Source organism: Artibeus jamaicensis, unplaced genomic scaffold (assembly GCF_021234435.1).
Source record: "Artibeus jamaicensis isolate MK-2021 breed Jamaican fruit bat unplaced genomic scaffold, CSHL_Jam_final scaffold_1964, whole genome shotgun sequence".
Taxonomy (NCBI): domain Eukaryota; kingdom Metazoa; phylum Chordata; class Mammalia; order Chiroptera; family Phyllostomidae; genus Artibeus; species Artibeus jamaicensis.
Genome location: NW_026522030.1, coordinates 68,399,076 through 68,418,217, shown reverse-complemented (window position 1 = coordinate 68,418,217; position 19,142 = coordinate 68,399,076). Strand labels below are relative to the sequence as shown.

At 45.1% G+C, this 19,142-nt stretch overlaps 1 protein-coding gene across 1 annotated transcript in view; it reads right to left on the bottom strand.

Moving 5' to 3' along the window:
* The window catches only part of ACO1 (aconitase 1), a 63,096-nt gene extending 44,338 nt beyond the window's left edge, over positions 1–18,758 (bottom strand). Inside the window, exon 1 of the mRNA XM_037135044.2 lies at positions 18,640–18,758. The gene's annotated coding sequence lies outside the window, so the exon portion shown is untranslated. The remainder of the gene's footprint in view (positions 1–18,639) is intronic.
* Between the last annotated feature and the right edge of the window lie 384 nt (positions 18,759–19,142).

Here is a 19,142-nt window from a genome sequence, read left to right as displayed (position 1 = left end):
GTAAAATTCTGTGGTTAAACTTTGGCAGGCAGGTAGACAGACAAAAGCAGAGTGAGGACAATGGGCCAGGCAGAGAAACTTAGCAGGCTGAAAGTCCTGGGTCCTCACAATGGGCAAAACAGAGAAGACAAGGACCTCATTCACATGGTAAATTTCTCCCCTAGTATATTGCTGGTCATGAGTTCGAACCCCTTGACCTTTTAAATGGCTGGTCATGCATTTCAGAACCTTCCCTGATTCCTCCTCCCCTGGCACGTTCCTAGTGAGGCAGGTTAAACCCCCTTAAAGGAAGAATGGACAAGGGGGCCAGAGAATAGCCCTTAAGCATTAAGTCCCCTGGGCAATGAGTTTCTGACCTGCGTCGAATACATATAGGTCTCAGCTGTGTTTCAGCTCCAGACTCAGGAAACACCCCATCAACGACACTCTTGCAAAACCAGACGAGCAACACCATGGCTAGCCTCAGGACCAGTTGCATTGACTGATGACCGCCTGCCCTGGAGCTGACCAATCGGGGGAGACCATGACGCTGAAAGGACATACCTGGAAAGCTGATGAATATTCTCCAGCTTCCCAAAAGGATACTCCCCTAGGACCTCCCCTAAAATTTCTACCCTTAAAAGCTCTGAGGATGGAGGACCTAGTGCTTTCCTTTTGGAGAGCACTCCACACTGCACCTTTCCCCTCCGCATCATCTTCCCCCCAGGTGCTACCTTTACCCCTCTCACTCCTAAGCTCCAAGGGGCCTGCTTTTGCCCCTGTAACTTGTTTCCTGTGCCCATTTCTTCTATAGCTCTCTTCTACCTCCGTGACTTTCTAGATAAACTTTCTCTTATAGTTTGAATCTTGGCTATGAATTCATTCTTAGCCAGGACTCAAGTACCAAGGTTGCTGACTTGAGGTCCAGTCTGACTCCATCGGTCTAACACCTGGTACGTTTTCACTACCACCAACAAAACCAATTGCTAACTTGTAACCATATTTGCTATGATGCAATGAACACAAAAGGTATCAACTTACTTCACTGTGGCTTACAAATACCCTAGGCACAATTTTGGAAGCCTTGCATGTTTCCTGCTGTTTCCATGGCCCTGCTAAGCCAGCTGGTATTTCAGGATGTATCTGGTGACCAATGTGGCTCTTGAAGAAAATGACCTGAGTCCCGTGCTCTACTGCCTGCCTCCCCCTTTCCTTAGAAACCATACAGTTGCCTAGTTTCTCTACATTAATGAAGCAAATTCTACTTGAGGAAGTTAGGGGAGAGAGGTAACTAAGTACCAGCACACACCAAGTATTTTAGACACACTTTTTAACTCTGGCAACATCTCTGTAAATTAAAGCATATCGTTATTCCCACTCTCCGGTTGAGGAAACTGTAGTTCAGAGGAATGAAACAACCTGCCTAAGAGCAGAGCTAGGTTTTGAACCATGGCTCTTTCCACCCCACCCCACCTCACCACCCACACTGCCTCTCTGGGTGCCAGCAAGTCCTGCTGTGAAGGTGATGCAGATAAAGATCACCAACTAACCTCAAGAACTGAAAAAAGCCACGAGCAGTTCATGGGCCTGAGAAACCCTGCCACAAGACTCAATTTTGAAACTGGAGTCACCTTTACTTCTTTTCAGGGGTCACCCAGTACCCTGGCCTGAGCCAGCCATTGTTACATGTCCTTGCCACCCTTGACGGAAGCCATGGACAGGTCAGTGGGAAGAGCAGCAGCTGGTTGGCACCCCGCCAAATGGATTTGCTTCGAGTTGGGGAAACAACCCTTCTGTGTGAACTTGGAGGGCTCTAGAAATCAAAGCCACTCCAAGGTTCCGGGTCTCAAATACCATGACCCTGGTCTCGAATCCCCTTATAGGAGTTCCTAGTGTTAGTAATCCCAAGAGAAAGCCAGAAAACAACAGCATTCCCAGGAGGCAATGAAGGGAAAGACCTTTGCCTTGGGAATGGTCCAGGTCCAAAGTAGAATCTAGGCATCACAAATGCTTCCTCGGTCTGCCTCACCCTGTCCAGAATCTTAACCACTCACCAAACCTTGAGTACTACCTTGGCTCCTGCTGGCTCCAAAATCGTCCCAAGATTGGCATTTCGTCTAGAAACCCTACCAACTGGCTGGGGAGCCTGGCCTACCTCCCACACTCACAAAAAGCACAGATTTGGTTTCAGTTCCTTTCTGTTCTTATCTCCCATCCTCCTCTGCTCTGCTCTGTCCTACATTTTCTGTTTCACTTACTCCCCATTCAATGCTAACAAAAGAGAGAGTGTGAACATTTGGGGACAGAATGGACTGTTAGCCTATCTTTTTTCTCTCTTGGAAGGGGGAAGAGTTAGGACTCACGAAAGTATGTTCAGGTTGCTCTCTTTTCTGTGTCATAGAATGAGACGGTGGTGCCTGAAGGTACAGGAAAAAGAGAGAAAAAGGAAAAAGGAAGAGAAAAAGATATTTTTAAAAAGGAGAGTTGGGGGAATGACATCTTTCAAGCATGGAGGCTGGCGTCCATTCAGAACCTGTCTGTCCGGAACACTCGCCTTCAGAGAGCCTGGACTGCTGTGCAGTCAGTCTCATCTGAAACGCCCATGGTTCTAATACAAAAAGAATCTAATAGGAGACACCTGCACTGAAGCCCTTCGCCATACCTAGTTCGCCTTCTGAAATCCAGGACAATTACTGGTACAGAAAGTGTCTTTCAAAGCTAAGCCTTCCTGAAACCAGATGGGTAACTTGTAAAAGTATCACGATCCTCACAGGTGCATTTGGGGCATGGGAAAGGAGGTGAGGGGAAGGGAGTGTCTAACACCAGGGTTTCAAGTTAAATCATGAAAAGCACTAAATACTGGGCACAGGCAGGCAGATGTGAGATGTGTAACTAATAAACCAGGCTTCCAGCAAAAAAGGTGGGGAGAGTCCAGAGCTCGCGTTCCTCCCCAACTACACACACTCTTGTTGCCAACTGACCTTTCAGCCTTAAGCTAGTACACCTGCAGGTAACCTACAGAGGCACCTTCACCTGTGCACATGCGGCCAAGCATGAAACTGTCACCACACTCTGGGGACATGGTGACCCTATTTTTCCCTTTTTATGGAGTTTATTGGGGTGACACTGGTTAACAAAATTACATGGGTTTCAGGTGCACAATTCTGCAACACATCATGTGCACACTGTATTGTATGTTCACTACCCCAAGTCAAGTCTCTGCCCATCACCTATGTCCCTCCACCCTCTTCAACCTCTCCCTGCCCCTTCAGGTGATAAGGAAGCAACGAGAGGGAAATCGAGAATGTTGAGCCTTCTGTGAAGAGTCCCCTGATGAGGAGAGGCCCTAAAAAGAAGTGACCACCTGAGGTCACAGGAATATGAAAGAAAATATAGCTGGTATTCCCTCCAGTGAAATGCAAATTTCCTGCAGGGAAAAATAAAAGACTTAAAATCCTTTATAAGTAGAGTTGAAAAAAAGTACTACTTAGGCAAATCACAGTCTCTGGCGCATCTGTGAGTTAGTTCTATAATCACTTACTGAGAGCCTTCTAGGTGGTTCAGAACTCCAGAGAACTGACTGAAAGCTGAGCTTCGGGAAAACCACTTATGGTTAAGTTTCCACAGTTTGCCCCAGGTCACCAGTTTACTCCAAGAGGGGCAGAGGAGTAGGGGCAAATCAGTTTTATCAGAATAAACTATCAACCAGAACTCCTCACTCAGATTCAACGCAAGAAATGTGAGCCAAGACCCACATTAAGTGACAGTAAGTGAAAAAAGTTACAGAAAATATATATACTAGAGTCAATTTTAAATTTTAAAACCTTCGAGACTATGAGTATATGTTCATTCACACACACATACCATCATATATGAAAATGCATATAAAAAAGAAAGACATAAAGTTAACATTAATCATCCCTGAGTAGAAGGCATTGCATAAGGGCGCAGGGACTTGACTTTCTATGTTATATACTTCTGAATGTAATCCAAATTCTATTTTCCATAGACATGAGGTCACTGATTATTTATTTTTTAAAAGCGGAAGAAGCCATTTTACATGTTTACATAAATATCCTTAGAGGATATTTCATATAGGAGGGCATAGTGACTATAACATGAGAACTTGAGAGCTATGCCAGTGGCTTTTGAAAAGAAGACAAAACAGATGTGGTTGGTATGGCTCAGTTGTTTGAAGCTTCATACTGCAAACCAAAAGGTCACAGGCTTGATTCCTGGTCAGGGCACGTGCCCAGGTTGCAGGTTCAGTCCCTGCTCCGGGTGCACACAAGAGGCAACACACTGATGCTTCTCTCTCACACTGATGTTTCTCTCCCTTCTTTTCCCTCTCTCTAAAATCAGTAAGCATGTCCTCAGATGAGGATAAAAAAAAGAAGATAAAAGAGTTCATGAAGTTTCTGAAACTATAATATGCAGCTCTTCCTTTAATAATGTCTGATGAGGATATACTTAAAAGTAAATTTGTAACTATTACTTTTTTGAAAAACCTACCTTCCTCCCCAAAATATGTCCTCCATCATCCACCAGTGTAGTGCAATGGTTTATATTTCACCTTGGATGGTCAACTCCATACTCATAAGGTCAAACGTATTCATCTGACCTCGACCCCATCCTTCTCACCCCTACCCCAGCCTCCTCCGCTCCCCCTGGAATGCTGGCAGGATGACACCGAGCTTGTTTTTGAACCACGTCTTCGTGGGTGACACACATTTAAAAAGATTACACTAAGAAACAGATGCTCATTGCAGACACGTTAGAAAACACACGTGAACAAAAAAAAGTCAATCTGTACTATGGTTGGAGCTTCATTTAACATGATTTTTAAATGCATTTGGATTTCTTAACAAAATGGATTAGACCTCACATTGTTCTGTAAATTGCTTTTCTCACTCAGCAACAGACCACAAACATCTTTATAGGGCAATCATATGATTTTTATAGCATTTTTAATTTCATCATAAAAATTCATCATTCAGATATATAACAATTTATTTAAATCCTTATTAAAATACCTATGCTTCTCAACTTACAAGGGGCTTACATCCTAATAAAGCCACTGTAAGTTGAAAATAGCGTAAGTCACAAATGCATTTAATACACCTAACCTAGTAAACAACATAGGTTAGCCTGACCTACCTTAAAACACACACGCCCAGAACACTTCGTTAGTCTACAGTTGGGCAAAATCATCTCCCTGCTGCCACCCAGTGTCACGAGAGAGCACGGTACCACATACTGCTAGCCCAGGAAAAGGTCAAAATTTGAAATTGGAGTATGGTTTCTACTGAATGTGGACCACTTTCGCACCATAAATTGGAGACCATCTGTACTGAGGCTGTTTCCAAATATTTACATTGAAACAATGCTGCAACCTTTGTACACACTTCTTTGAATAGGTTCCTAATCCACTTCCTTAAAATACATTCCTAGCTTTTAATTCCTAGAAGTAAGACCGCAGGGTGAAAGAATCTGCCTGTCCCCACTTGTCACATGGCTCCACAGCCTGGGGAAGGCTGCATCTGTTTCATGACCTTGGTCTCAGGCAGGGAATGGGGTTGCCTAAACCAGGCAACATAACTTCATTTTTACTCTTTGCAAAATTGAGAGATTAATAAAGTAATCTTGGGTATTTCTTTCATTGCTAGTGAAAGTGAATACTTTTCCATCTGTTAGTTAGACATCTGAGTTTCTTCTTTCGTACACTGTGTGTCTGCCTGACGGACCAAACTGAGTGACGCTAAGATGGCCTCTGGTGACCAAATGTTCTCATCTCCAACCGGAGCTGACTGAGCTAAGAATGTGGATGAGACTCTAACCCTGGAGAAGCAAGGATTGCCCTTGAAAAAATTTCAAAAAGGGGCTTTTGTACAATGCATTTAATATACTAACAGTAAAAAATAGGCTACATTGGCAAATCCTCTAGCTATTCTTTAGTCTTGCAGTCTACAAGATTCCCCTTTACATGAAGAGAGCCCCCAAATCTAATGTACAGTTTCCCCCTGTGCTCGGGTATATTGTGAACCCAGTTCAGTATAGCAAGGTAAGTGGCCAATTAGCTTGTCACTTGCAAAATCCCCATTTGAGTCAGTGAGCTTTGCTATCTGTAAGCCAGATTGAACGTCCAAGCCCAGGCAGCTATTTTGCAAAAGGGTTTTAGGAGGGAGTCCGAGGACAGTGTATGAGCAGCACACTGATGAACCATGGCTCTTGCTAGACCATCTCAGACCCTATACCCAGATGACAGTGAGTGTCACACAATGACACTTATTTGGCACAGCCAGCTCTGTAGAGATGTTTGGAATGATTGACTGACTTTAGCTATAAACCAGTGATCAGATAAAATAAGACTCATTTGTCCTGGCTCTTTCCTGCCTTTGCAGTATATAAATCCAAGATTTAGCTGCTTCTGCTGTCAAGAGTTGAATCCTCTTAGCTTGTCTTATGATATGGAAAGAGGCATAAATGTGAGTGGGCCCTACACCAACCACAGGATTTCTGTCACCTGTAGGAAGGAGCAGAGGAGAGGAATAACCCTGGACAGCAGAAGGCCAGTCCGTAAGGGGGAGGATAGAGCTACTGGGAAGGGGGAGGTGGGTAGGGTCGGGTAGGGAATGTGAGTCTCAGTTTCCAGGAGAGCTTGCGTCGTCTGAAAGAGCTTCCTGGTAATTAGTTGAGAATTGGGACTCTAGAGTTTAAAGTACAAAAAATGAATCCTCTGAATTGCTTATTTAGGATATCTAAAGACAAACAAGAGTGAATTTTTAAAATCTATGCAAACAACCAAAAAAGAAGTTTCTTTTGTTATTTCATGTTGTTTACCCACCTCTCTTCCTCTTCTCACTTTCCTAAATATATCCATCCTGAATGTTCATGGCTTCTAACTCCAAGTTTAAATATAATCTCTAGAGTCCAATTCTGTTCACTATGAAAATTGCCTATGCTTCATTTTTTTGTTTGTTTTAAGAGAAATTAATTGGTCCTAAAATGACTCCTAAACTGACTGTCATGTGTGTGAACGTCATTCTACTTATAAACAACTTTTGACCAAAGTGAGATTCCAAGGATGTCAATATGAGCATAAACAAGGTGAGGTCGGAACCGCTCAGACCACCAATCCACCAGACTGTCGCTCGGCTCTTTCACAGAGCCCCGAGCTATCGATCAGCTGTTTGCTGTATTTGGTGCAGATGCATGTGGGAGACTGGGGTAACCTCAATATCTCTGAATTTTCCCAGAGACCACATTACCTCTTTGATCCTCTTGGAATCATGAAAAGTCACTTTTAAAAAATTCTCTTAAATGTGATACTTGTCACAAAAAAAAATTTTGCAAGAGAAGTGATAAGAGCTCTTGTTTGGGTGGAGAATGAAAAAACCGAAAAGTAGTGCATAAAGAGGGGCTTGGAGAAAAGAAATGGCGTCACAACACTGTAACCAAATCCATCAACATATGTTTCTTTTCTGTACACATGCAAAGTGCACTTTACCCTATACAAATGAAGAAAACTCTGTCTCCTGTGTCAGAAGGCTTTATCTCCACACAACAACTTGTGTCTTTTTGCTAAATTTTTAGGCTAATATGTTTTCGCTTATTCTTCTATCTCATCCTGGACAACTGACCAGAATACTCCTTGTATATTCCTTGATTTTGCAAAGAGTTATATCAGTTTTTAAGTGATTCAGTTCCATGTTGAAATAAGTCACACAACCTTTCTGTGCCTCAGTTTCCCAATCTGTAACATATGGTTAGTCAATGACCTAAAAAGTCCCTTCTGAGTGAAAAAAATTCTGATTCACTCATTCATTCACTCACTCAGTACATATTTGTACTAATCATCTAACCTCTGCCAGAAACTGCTTGAGGCACTGGGGATACACCTGGGTACACAGCTAACAAAGTCCCTACCCTCATCGTGCTTCCATTGTAGTGGAGGGAGACAGAAGAAACAAAAGTAAATAAATATACAAACAGAATTTCAGAGAGTGAGTGGCCAGCTGTGAGCATAACACAGGATGAGAGCAGCAGGGAGTGTCAGAGCCTTGAAGGATGTCAAAAGATCAAAGCTGGCCTCACCAATAAGAAGCCACTTGAGTGGAGCCTTGAAGGAAGCAAGGACACAAGCTATATGCAGTCTTGAAGAGGGGTAAGATCAGGTGCAAAGGCCCTGAGGTGGGTCTGAAGAGGCGAGAGGGCCAGAGTGAATGAGTGCAGAAAAGGAGGACTCAAGATGAGCAGAGTAGGCCACCCTAGAGATTTTGACTAAAACCAAACTACAAATTACTCCCTCAGCTTTACACTTGGTTTAAATTGCAGACTCCAAACACTAAAATTTGTTAAAGTTTGATAAGAAATTAAGTTGTAACATGAAAGTATTAGATTGCATTTAAAAAGTGGCTACTTCCTTAAATATAACCCTTCTGTCTCCATGAACTTCATTATTAAGTAACACTGGAAATTTCCAGGATGTATCATAAAAATGATCACGACTCACTTGGCAGATGTACACAGCCACTGCCAAGGGCAGGTCTGACTTGGGGGACCCAGGCCCTGATTCAGCAGCCCCTTCTCTTTACTTTCTGCCCAGAAAGTAAAGTCCCTGTCTCTTTTGAGGCTCCCCAGTTCTAGGCTTGCTGGGCAAGATAGTACAATATCACACGCAATTGCCAAAAGACAAAGACTAACCCAACACATCCTTTAAGCTCATTTTATATTAATTGCATAAACACAAACTCAACAGAACAGAAATAGTGGGCTGGTAATAAGCAGAGTTTCACTAAACATCTTGGCAAACTTGAGAATTTATAATTCCAGAGATGCACTGAGAAAGAAAGTCATCCCAGGGTCAGGAGACATGTGGCCAGGAAGTAAAAGAAGAAGCTGGCCAGGGCCCTCTCAGAACCAGGAGTCTTGACCCAGCTGGAGCTCTGTTCCTGACCTCGGCTCCTGACCTCTTCCTTTTCTTAACGTCAGGGCCTTTTAAGGTCAGTCCTCAGCCTCTTCTTAGATTGTGGGTCCCCTACCCTGCAGCAACCCCCCATCACCAGTGTGGTTTCAAAAATAACACTTGCGGAGACCCCAGCCAAGTCCTCTTGCATCCAAGTCTTGAGAGCGGGCAGAGAGGGGAGCAGGCAGCTGTGGTTTGTTATACCACTGCAGAGCAGGCTTAGTTGAGGTCCATTCTTTTAGAGAGCTGCATGAATTTCTGAAGTTCCTGAACTCGTTTCATAGATTCTTGCTCATGAACTTTTCTAACTCAAATTTTAGAAAAGAAAGAGAGTCACCACTAAAGGTTGGATGTCAGGCCGCTAGAGGTTGCCTAGGACAGCATTTATCTCCACAGATTCACCAAGTTTCTGAGGGCATCTACTGCCACCCACATCAGAACTGCCTGGGCTCAACAATGATGACTCACGCTAATCAAGTTGCCAAGAGCTTGAGGTATACATCCACACACGTACTGACTTTCCAGAAGAAAGGCGACTGTGGGAAGGAGCCGATGCTCCTGTTCTGAGCAGCACATTCTGGTCCCGCACAGTGTGGCTATGTGCCTAGGAGCTGAGATGCAAAGCCAGAATGCAGGTTTGCTGACATGGAGAAATGGAACTCAAACCCAGGTCCACCAGACTCTCAAGTCCGGCTCTTAAGCAACTATGCTATAATCCATCTCAGTGGTACATACCACACAGTAGCATGACATCCACATGCAATGGACACTTCATTGGGTCAAAGATGTGACAGATAAGAGTGGCATGAGACCATGACGCATCTGGTAGCTAGAGTGGTCTAGAGAAGGGACTGATGTGGATTCATTTGTACTGTTGACATTCATGGACTGCCAGGATAAAAGGATAAAAAAGTCCCCCCTGCGCTTTAGTCCCACACAGACTGGTCAGGAGGTAATGACAGCGCCTTGCGGTCCATGCTTCAGCAGTGGGAGAGGCAGGGTCACAAAGAAGCCTCTCGAAAGAGACCTTAATCCAGCATGGGAGGTGGTCATGAGGTCCTCTGGGTGCCGGCAACACCATGTGCAGGCCTTCCAGAATGACACAGGGGGATACGGCCAGGGAAGGAACATTCTGGGCAGAAAAACAGCACATATTAGAGGCATGGAAGTGTGCCCCTGTGGGAGCTTGCAGGCTGGACAGAGCTAAGAGGAAAGGAAAAGACAGGGGCAGAACCCACCTCATGAGGGACTTCACAGAAAGGTTCAGGTTTCTCCTCAAGATAGAATGCACCATTAAAGATTCTAAGCTGGAATCGCAAGATCTGATTTGATTTTAAGAGATCACTCTGGTAATGATGGGGAATGGCTCACAGGAAAGATGCTGGGTTGCTGTCTAGGAGGCAGACTATGGTGGTATTCTAATCAAGTAAGAAAAGAGAGCAGTGGCTATGTAGATCCCAGTTAGGAAAGCAGAATGAACCGAGGGTGAGCGCTGGAGAAAGAGAGGCCAAGGAGAACCCTTGTGTTCTTCGTCTGGGCCAGCTGGCAGAGCTGTGGCCAAGATGGGCACCAGGCGGTCTGTGCGATCTGGTGAATTTGGGACGATGATATCCAGCAGGCTGCTGCATACCTGGGCCTGGAGCTCAGGAGTTCTGGGCTGGGACAGATGTTCAGAAGAACAGCAGCAACTTCCAGGCATGATGCCACAAGTGCCAGGTCATTCCATAAGCACTGAACCCAATGACAATGTGCCAAGTACCTCTAGGGTGCCAGGCACCTCACCTCCATCATGGTCCCTCAGCAACTCCCTGATAAAGGTATCACCAACCCATTTTACAGGTGGGGATCATCGGGATTAAGTAACTTGCCAAGGTCTCATGGCTGGTACAAGGTCAAGCTGGGAGACAAACCTAGGCCCCCAAAGCCAGAGCTGACACTCTTGCACCATGCTACCCCTCAGCAGGCAGCACGAGTGACATCACTGTGTAGTCACTCCTCACACAAGGACTCAAATTAACCAAATGGATTTATTTTTATTTTTATTTTTTTAATTTTATTTAGTTATTTTCAAGTACAGTTTTCTGTCTATTTCTCCCAACCCAGCCCACCCTGCCCCATGCTCCCCACCTCCCTCCCATTTCCACCCCCCTTAGTTATTGTCCCTGTGTCCTTTATACTTGTAAACTCACTTTAAGACAAGCTTCATACTCCAAGGTACAAATGTGAGGACTTACTAGTCACCCTCTATTTTCCTAAAATATCCTTAACTTAGGCAAAATTTGTATAATAGATAACTTTCAAAGGGTGGGTTGGTGTCGAAAGTATAGATGTTACCTGCACTAAAAATGTAACTGATTCTTTAAAATATTTTATTTATTTATCTTTAGAGGGGGAGAAAAACATCTCCCCCCTTTATCTAAGAGAGAGGGAGAGAAACATCAATGTATGGTTGCCTTTCGTGCATCCCCTGCTGGGAACTGGCCTGCAGGGAACTGGTCTGCAACCCAGGCATGTGCCCTGACTGGGAATCGAACCGCGACTGTCTGGTTCACAGGCCCGTGCTCAATCCACTTGTAACTGATTCTTTATCTGAGCAAATAAAAGTTTTATAAAACATACCATCCTTAAAAACAATCTTGAGGCTGTTTTAGTCCCACCACTATTACCGAATTGTACTTGGGGTATGCCTGCCCCAGCACAACTCTCACAGGTGAGGGACTGTCAGCAATGGTCCATTCACCTGTCCCCCACGCAAATTCGAACCTAGTGATTACATAGGAGGCCACTTTCTTAGACTGAGGCCACTTCTTCTGTTCAGAGTTCATGAACTATGTCGCAATGTGGACTATGCTTTGTGATTTTACAATAACAGTCATAAAAGGATAATGAGGATAAGGAGTAAAGTCCTCCATAAACATCTGTTTGAGCAACAGCCCAGGAAAATCGCACTATCCAAAGATGGGCTTGCCCAGAGTTGTCCTTCGGTCAGGAGAAGGGAATGAGACTCATACCAGCACTCATGCACTGGCCTTGCTTATTCGTCACAAGGTGGATTAACTCTTAAAACAAAGACCAAAGCAGAACGTGAGGAATATGAGAAATGACTGGTTCAGAGAGTTGCGATGTCACTTTAGTTGTTCTCTGGCATTATGGGATACATACTTACCTCAAGAACCTGGTATGTCTCCCATAGACATATAATGCTTAGGAAGATAATGCCCTGACTTTGCCGGTTTGCAACATCTTATCTCAAAGCCCTTTGGTTTCCAATCAAAAATGAAAATCAGACTGCTACTGTCTACTGTATTCAAGATTCACTTATTTACCTCAACCTAAGTTTACTTCTTTGCAGATTCCAGGCAATAATACCTGGCCTGCACTGCTCTGCCCAGCTCACAGTGGCTGCTGAGATAACTAAACAAGGTAACAGGTGAAAATACACTGTGCCCTGGGAAACTCTGTACCTGTTAGCTACCACGGTTCATGAGATTAAAGTCAACTTCATGGGGACATGGGCCCTCAATATAGCCTATTTATTTACTGAAGATTTACAAACACTATGTTTCTTTACTTTACATTTTAAAATGCTATGAATACTCTAAAGTCCAGCCAGAGCCACTCTTACCTTACTGGGCAGGGGTGGGGGGGGCAGGGAACACATTATAAAATCAGAAAAGACCTAAAAGCTCCTGAATACACTTGAAAAAATGATAACAGACCATGAAGAAAAATATTTTTCTCAAAAAGTTGTCATTTTAGATTGGCTCAAATTTAAGAGTCTTTTTGTCACAAATCTTTCAAATCCTCTCAGGTGAAATCAAACGTTCTTGGTCATAAACAGTTACCGTAAATTTTTCTTTCAATGTGATACATTTCTTATGTAGGTTGTCCTCCCATGAACTTAATCAAAATTAATTTGGCATCTATTTTTTAAGCATCCTTTGCATTAGGCATTGCTAAGTAATACAAGAGATAAGGAAAATACTTGTTTGCTTTATACAAAGAGTAGAATCTAACCAGGAAACAGAGATAAGCATACAAATCACTATAGTAGAGTAAGAATCATAAGAAAGGCCACAGGAAAGAGACAGCTGTGGCTAGGGCAATGGAGAAAGGCTTTATGGAGAGTGGGGAAGCAAAGAGGGGAGACTGCTTTACACAGACAAGAGCAAACACAGCCACAGAGAAGCAGGGCCGTGTTGGGAGTGCTCAAGGTCCACCTAGCGGCTCCATCGGGCCAACATTAGGGCAGAAGAGAATAAGGACCTTGCTATAGCAGTCAGTCCATGCTCGCCACTAAAAAGACATGGCACATAATTTTTTTTTAATTTATATAGCTAAAAATGAAGATGTCAACTCCTGGCAGAGGGAAAAGGAGAGAGTATGAGGAAAGTTGTAGATAAAACAAGACTGGCCAAACGTTAATGTTTCTAATTGTAAAGCTGGAAGTTTCTACTTTCCACTTCCTTGTACGTCTGAAATTTTCCATTAAAAATAGCTAAAAAAGAAATGAAGGCCAGATGATCTAGGCAGATGGTCTGCTGGTGGCTTCTCAGGTGATGGTGCTAATCTTATCAAGAACTTTCGAAACTTTGGGTCAACTGCTTGGAGTAGGTGGATGGAGGCTGGAGCTTGCTCCGTGGGGAAGTAGTCACAGTGCAACGTGACAACCCCAGTCAGCGTTTGTTTTCAGTTCCTCGCTTCCCACTGGGAGAAGGGAGCAGCAGGGTCTGCTATCAGGCAGGCCGGTGCAAGTCCATCTAGGAAAAATGAAGGCAATTGTATTGTTCTCAATGTACTATGTGTACAAGTAATGTAGAGGGTATTTTTGGTGATGTCAAATTTAATGCTTGCCATATCAAATGTAATACTTGCTTAATACTAGCTAGACATTATTGATAGGCAAAGTGAAGAAAATTTAAAAACCAGCCGTGGCCCAGCACCCAGAGGGAAGCCCTCAGTCTGGCAGAGCCTCTGCCTCGGTCCTCATAGGTGCACAGACCCTCCCCCCCCAGGTACATGCTTTCTCTCTTTGTAAACAGGGTCACAGGGAAATATTCTTGGGTAGTATGTTTTTAAATTTAAAGTGTATACTTTGGCTATTTTGTGAAATAGCATTGTATACCATCATTGTAAGGGCTGCATGATAATTCATTAAAGAATGCTTTGATCTGGGGCTTAAGTGTACACTGTTTAACCAAGTGCTCTGATCTGAGAGAGCTCTCTCTCAAGATTATTTTGAGTTCATTTATACTAGTATCACATACACTTGTTCAGAACTATAATGTGACAACTGACATATTTTGTTTTATTGTGGAAGAGGAGGTGGTAGTAATATTCTTCCTAGAGAAATAACTATCTTCCTGTTAAAAGTTATTGGGATTTTAGTCTTGACTTTTGAATTTTGTTTTCAGGTTGTAAGAGCAATACAGGAATGCTGTGGGGTAGGCAGGCGTATGGTGTTACAACATGTAACAGGTAGAAATCACCGTCTTCCTTCCAGCCCACAACACACTGCTCAGAATTGGCTACAGTAAACGTTTGGTATGTCTGTCTTCCAAACATTTATAAAGCAATTTTAAACACACAGACTATATAATCACACACCCAAACAACTTAGGTATATAAATAAATACACAAATACCCATACACACACTAGGGCATACACAGGATTCATTTGTATAATTGACATTCATGGACTGCCAGGATAAAAGGATAAAAGTCCCCCCTGTGCTTTAGTCCCCCACAGACTGGTCAGGAGGTAATGGCAGCGCCTTGCGGTCCATGCTTCAGCAGTGGGAGAGGCAGGGTCACAAAGAAGCCTCTCAAAAGAGACCTTAATCCGGCATGGGAGGTGGTCATGAGGGCCTCTGGGTGCCGGCAACACCACATGCAGGCCTCCCAGAATGACACAGGGGGATACGGCCAGGGAAGGAACATTCTGGGCAGAAAAACAGCACATATAAAGGCATGGAAGTGTGCCCCTGTGGGAGCTTGCAGGCTGGACAGAGCTAAGAGGAAAGGGGAAAAGACAGGGGCAGAACCCACCTCATGAGGGACTTCACAGAAAGGTTCAGGTTTCTCCTCAAGATAGAATGCACCATTAAAGATTCTAAGCTGGAATCGCAAGATCTGATTTGATTTTAAGAGATCACTCTGGTAATGATGGGGAATGGCTCACAGGAAGGATGCTGGGCTGCTGTCTAGGAGGCAGACTACGGTGGTATTCTAATCAAGTAAGAAAAGAGAGCAGTGGCTATGTAGATCCCAGTTAGGAAAGCAGAATGAACCGAGGGTGAGCACTGGAGAAAGAGAGGCCAAGGAGAACCCTTGTGTTCTTCGTCTGGGCCAGCTGGCAGAGCTGTGGCCAAGATGGGCACCAGGCGGTCTGTGCGATCTGGTGAATTTGGGACGATGATATCCAGCAGGCTGCTGCATACCTGGGCCTGGAGCTCAGGAGTTCTGGGCTGGGACAGACGTTCAGAAGAACAGCAGCAACTTCCAGGCATGATGCCACAAGTGCCAGGTCATTCCATAAGCACTGAACCCAGTGACAATGTGCCAAGTACCTCTAGGGTGCCAGGCACCTCACCTCTATCATGGGCCCTCAGCAACTCCCTGATAAAGGTATCACCACCCCTTTTTACAGGTGGGGATCGATCATCGGGATTAAGTAACTTGCCAAGGTCTCATGGCTGGTACAAGGTCAAGCTGGGAGACAAACCTAGGCCCCCAAAGCCAGAGCTGACACTCTTGCACCATGCTACCCCTCAGCAGGCAGCACGAGTGACATCACTGTGTAGTCACTCCTCACACAAGGACTCAAATTAACCAAATGGATTTATTTTTATTTTTATCTTTTTAATTTTATTTAGTTATTTTCAAGTACAGTTTTCTGTCTATTTCTCCCAACCCAGCCCACCCTGCCCCGTGCTCCCCACCTCCCTCCCATTTCCACCCCCCTTAGTTATTGTCCCTGTGTCCTTTATACTTGTAAACTCACTTTAAGACAAGCTTCATACTCCAAGGTACAAATGTGAGGACTAACTAGTCACCCTCTATTTTCCTAAAATATCCTTAACTTTGGCAAAATTTGTATAATAGATAACTTTCAAAGGGTGGGTTGGTGTCAAGAGTATAGATGTCACCTGCACTAAAAATGTAACTGATTCTTTTTTAAAAATATTTTATTTATTTATCTTCAGAGGGGGAGAAAAACATCTCCCCCCTTTATCTAAGAGAGAGGGAGAGAAACATCAATGTATGGTTGCCTTTCGTGCATTCCCTGCTGGGAACTGGCCTGCAGGGAACTGGTCTGCAACCCAGGCATGTGCCCTGACTGGGAATTGAACCGCGACTGTCTGGTTCGCAGGCCTGTGCTCAATCCACTTGTAACTGATTCTTTATCTGAGCAAATAAAAGTTTTATAAAACATACCATCCTTAAAAACAATCTTGAGGCTGTTTTAGTCCCACCACTATTACCGAATTGTACTTGGGGTATGTCTGCCCCAGCACAACTCTCACAGGTGAGGGACTGTCAGCAATGGTTGATTCACCTGTGCCCCACGCAAATTCGAACCTAGTGATTACATAAGAGGCCACTTTCTTAGACTGAAGCCACTTCTTCTGTTCAGAGTTCATGAACTATGCCGCAATGTGGACTATGCTTTGTGATTTTACAATAACAGTCATAAAAGGATAAGGAGGATAAGGAGTAAAGTCCTCCATAAACATCCGTTTGAGCAACAGCCCAGGAAAATCGCACTATCCAAAGATGGGCTTGCCCAGAGTTGCCCTTCGGTCAGGAGAAGGGAATGAGACTCACACCAGCACTCATGCACTCGCCTTGCTGATTCATCACAAGGAGCAAAAAGGAGGACAGAGTTAGAGAACATCTGTTCTTTGATGTACATGATTTTTATCTGAACTTGTGCTGACAGAACATGAAGTCAAGAAAATAATCCAGTGAGAGATCCCACCTACCACACACCAGGATGCAGGTCATTGCTTTCTGGCAGGGAAGTGCCACTCACACTGACACACCTCTGAAAGTGGAAACTGCAAGGGCTCTAAGACTGGGAAATCAGTCCAACAAACTCAAGGCTACACAACTATGCACAGAAATTAACATAGAGGAATGGAAGGCAAAAACATGCATGCATCCATGTTCTTTCAGAAATAACTTCTTGACTGCCTGGTAACTTTCACACAAACCCCTACACACTTGATATGAGCTCCCCATAAACTCTTCTTGGAATCTCCAGATCCTATCTGACACTTCACTCCTGCAATCCGGATGCACAGAGAGGTAAGCTGTGGGGCCACAGAAACAACCAAAGCCACTTGTGAGCCTTGCTGAGTTTTCAAGAGGATACCAGGTGCCCCATCACTTACACGGGGCCCTAGCACTTGGTTTCCAAAGTAAGGTTGGTTCTAAATGGCAGAGGTTAACACTGTCCAAGGCATGAGGTGGTGTGTGTTTCCATTCGGTGGAAGGATCACAAACAAGAAGGAGGACCAAAGAGATTGAAGCCTCAAATGTATTTCCCACACCAGTGGTTCTCACAGTGTGATGTGGTACAGGGCATTCTTCTGAAATAATACCAGGATGCTATTTGCTTTATTCACTCTTGAGTTTTCAGGAGTACACAGTGACGTTTTGCAAGGCTACGTGACGTGTAATGTTGCAACAGACTGAATACAGAATCAGATCTCAGAATCTATCTGCCTACTATGAAACCTGACATCTAAGAGATTTGCAAAAATATAAAATGCCACTCTTTGCAGTAATATTGTATTTGGAAAAATATGGCAGGTTTCATAAAAATATGTTAACATGTAATAGGTCCGCTGTTATTTTTAAATGAATTATTGAGTTTAGAAAAAATTCTGTTCTACATGTAAGGATCACATAAACAAAACCACTGTAGATATACTAATTTGAAGAATGTAAAGGAGTTCTGAGTCCCCCCAAAAGTTTGACAATTGCTGTGCTAGAGGCTGTGCCCCTTCCCCACCCCTCACAGCCCTCACCCCGAGGGTTCTGCGTGGTACAAGAGGCCAAGATGTGCCATTCTGATGTGCGGGCTGAATTAGCAAAGGCAGCTCATGCTCCTTCCTGGGTCTCTGAATCTATTAGAGCGGACTCTGTGCCCACCCTTCCACCTTCCACCGAGGGGTCTTTTCCCCCTTGCCCCATTTTTCTCTTGCCACTTGGTGTGGATTCCCCAATCTACCAGCACCTCGGTGAGGATTTCCCTATCTGGCCAGCTCGAGCTCAGCGAGGCCTACCAGGTGAGGGCCGCATACACCCTTCTCAGAGTTAGGGCTCCCCTGTTTGGCCGGCCTGCACAGCTTCGGTGAGGGCTCGCCAGTAAGGCCCACGCATCGCGAGGATTCTCAAAGCTGCACGCACACCGAGACAAAGGCAGACGAGGAGAGCCACTTCCAGTACCGAACCCTGCTCCCCGCACGGCTGTCCAGGCGAAGAGGTCAGTACCCAGGGAGAACTGGCCCTGGATTCTTCCCTCGGCCTCCCCGGACTCTCCCCCGCCCCCAGTCACTGCAAGCCTGAGTCTGGAGTTCGGGGAAACGTGTCCCGGACGTTCTGAAAGAGGCTCACACTGACTCCTCCGGGTACAGGGCGGCCGGAGCTCCCACCCGGGATGTCAGGCCGCCCCAGTCGGTACTCACTACAGACTGCACCGTGGGGCTCAGATGGTCAGGCGGACACCAAGCTGCGGGGCGCTCCAGTGCACTGAGCAGCGGGGTGCTCTTCCGTGAGCTGCGTGGTTCCAGCTACTGACACCTCCTCCGCTCCTCGCTCCTCCCCGGGCCACCCCAGGCCAGGGGGCGGAGCTGGGGCGGGGCGGGGCGGGGCGGAGGATTGGGGCCAGGATCAGCAGAAGCTCTGGCCTGAGGGGGCGGGTGGGGGCGGAGTCTGCCGTGGCTCCCGCTCCCCCTCCCCCATCCCGCTGCAGGACTTCGCTCTAGTAGGGAGGGAGGGTTGCTGACCCCGTAATCGTAGCACAACCCTGCTGACTTTGTTTTTTGGGCTTCAGTCCACTCCTGCCTTTCCATGGCCTGAGAACAGGGTGACTTTAGCTCGCTTTGGGACCCGGAGTGCAACGGCCTAGCTCCTGCTGAAAAGTGAGGGGCGGGGAAGAAATGAAGCTTTTAAAAAATGATCTGGCCGA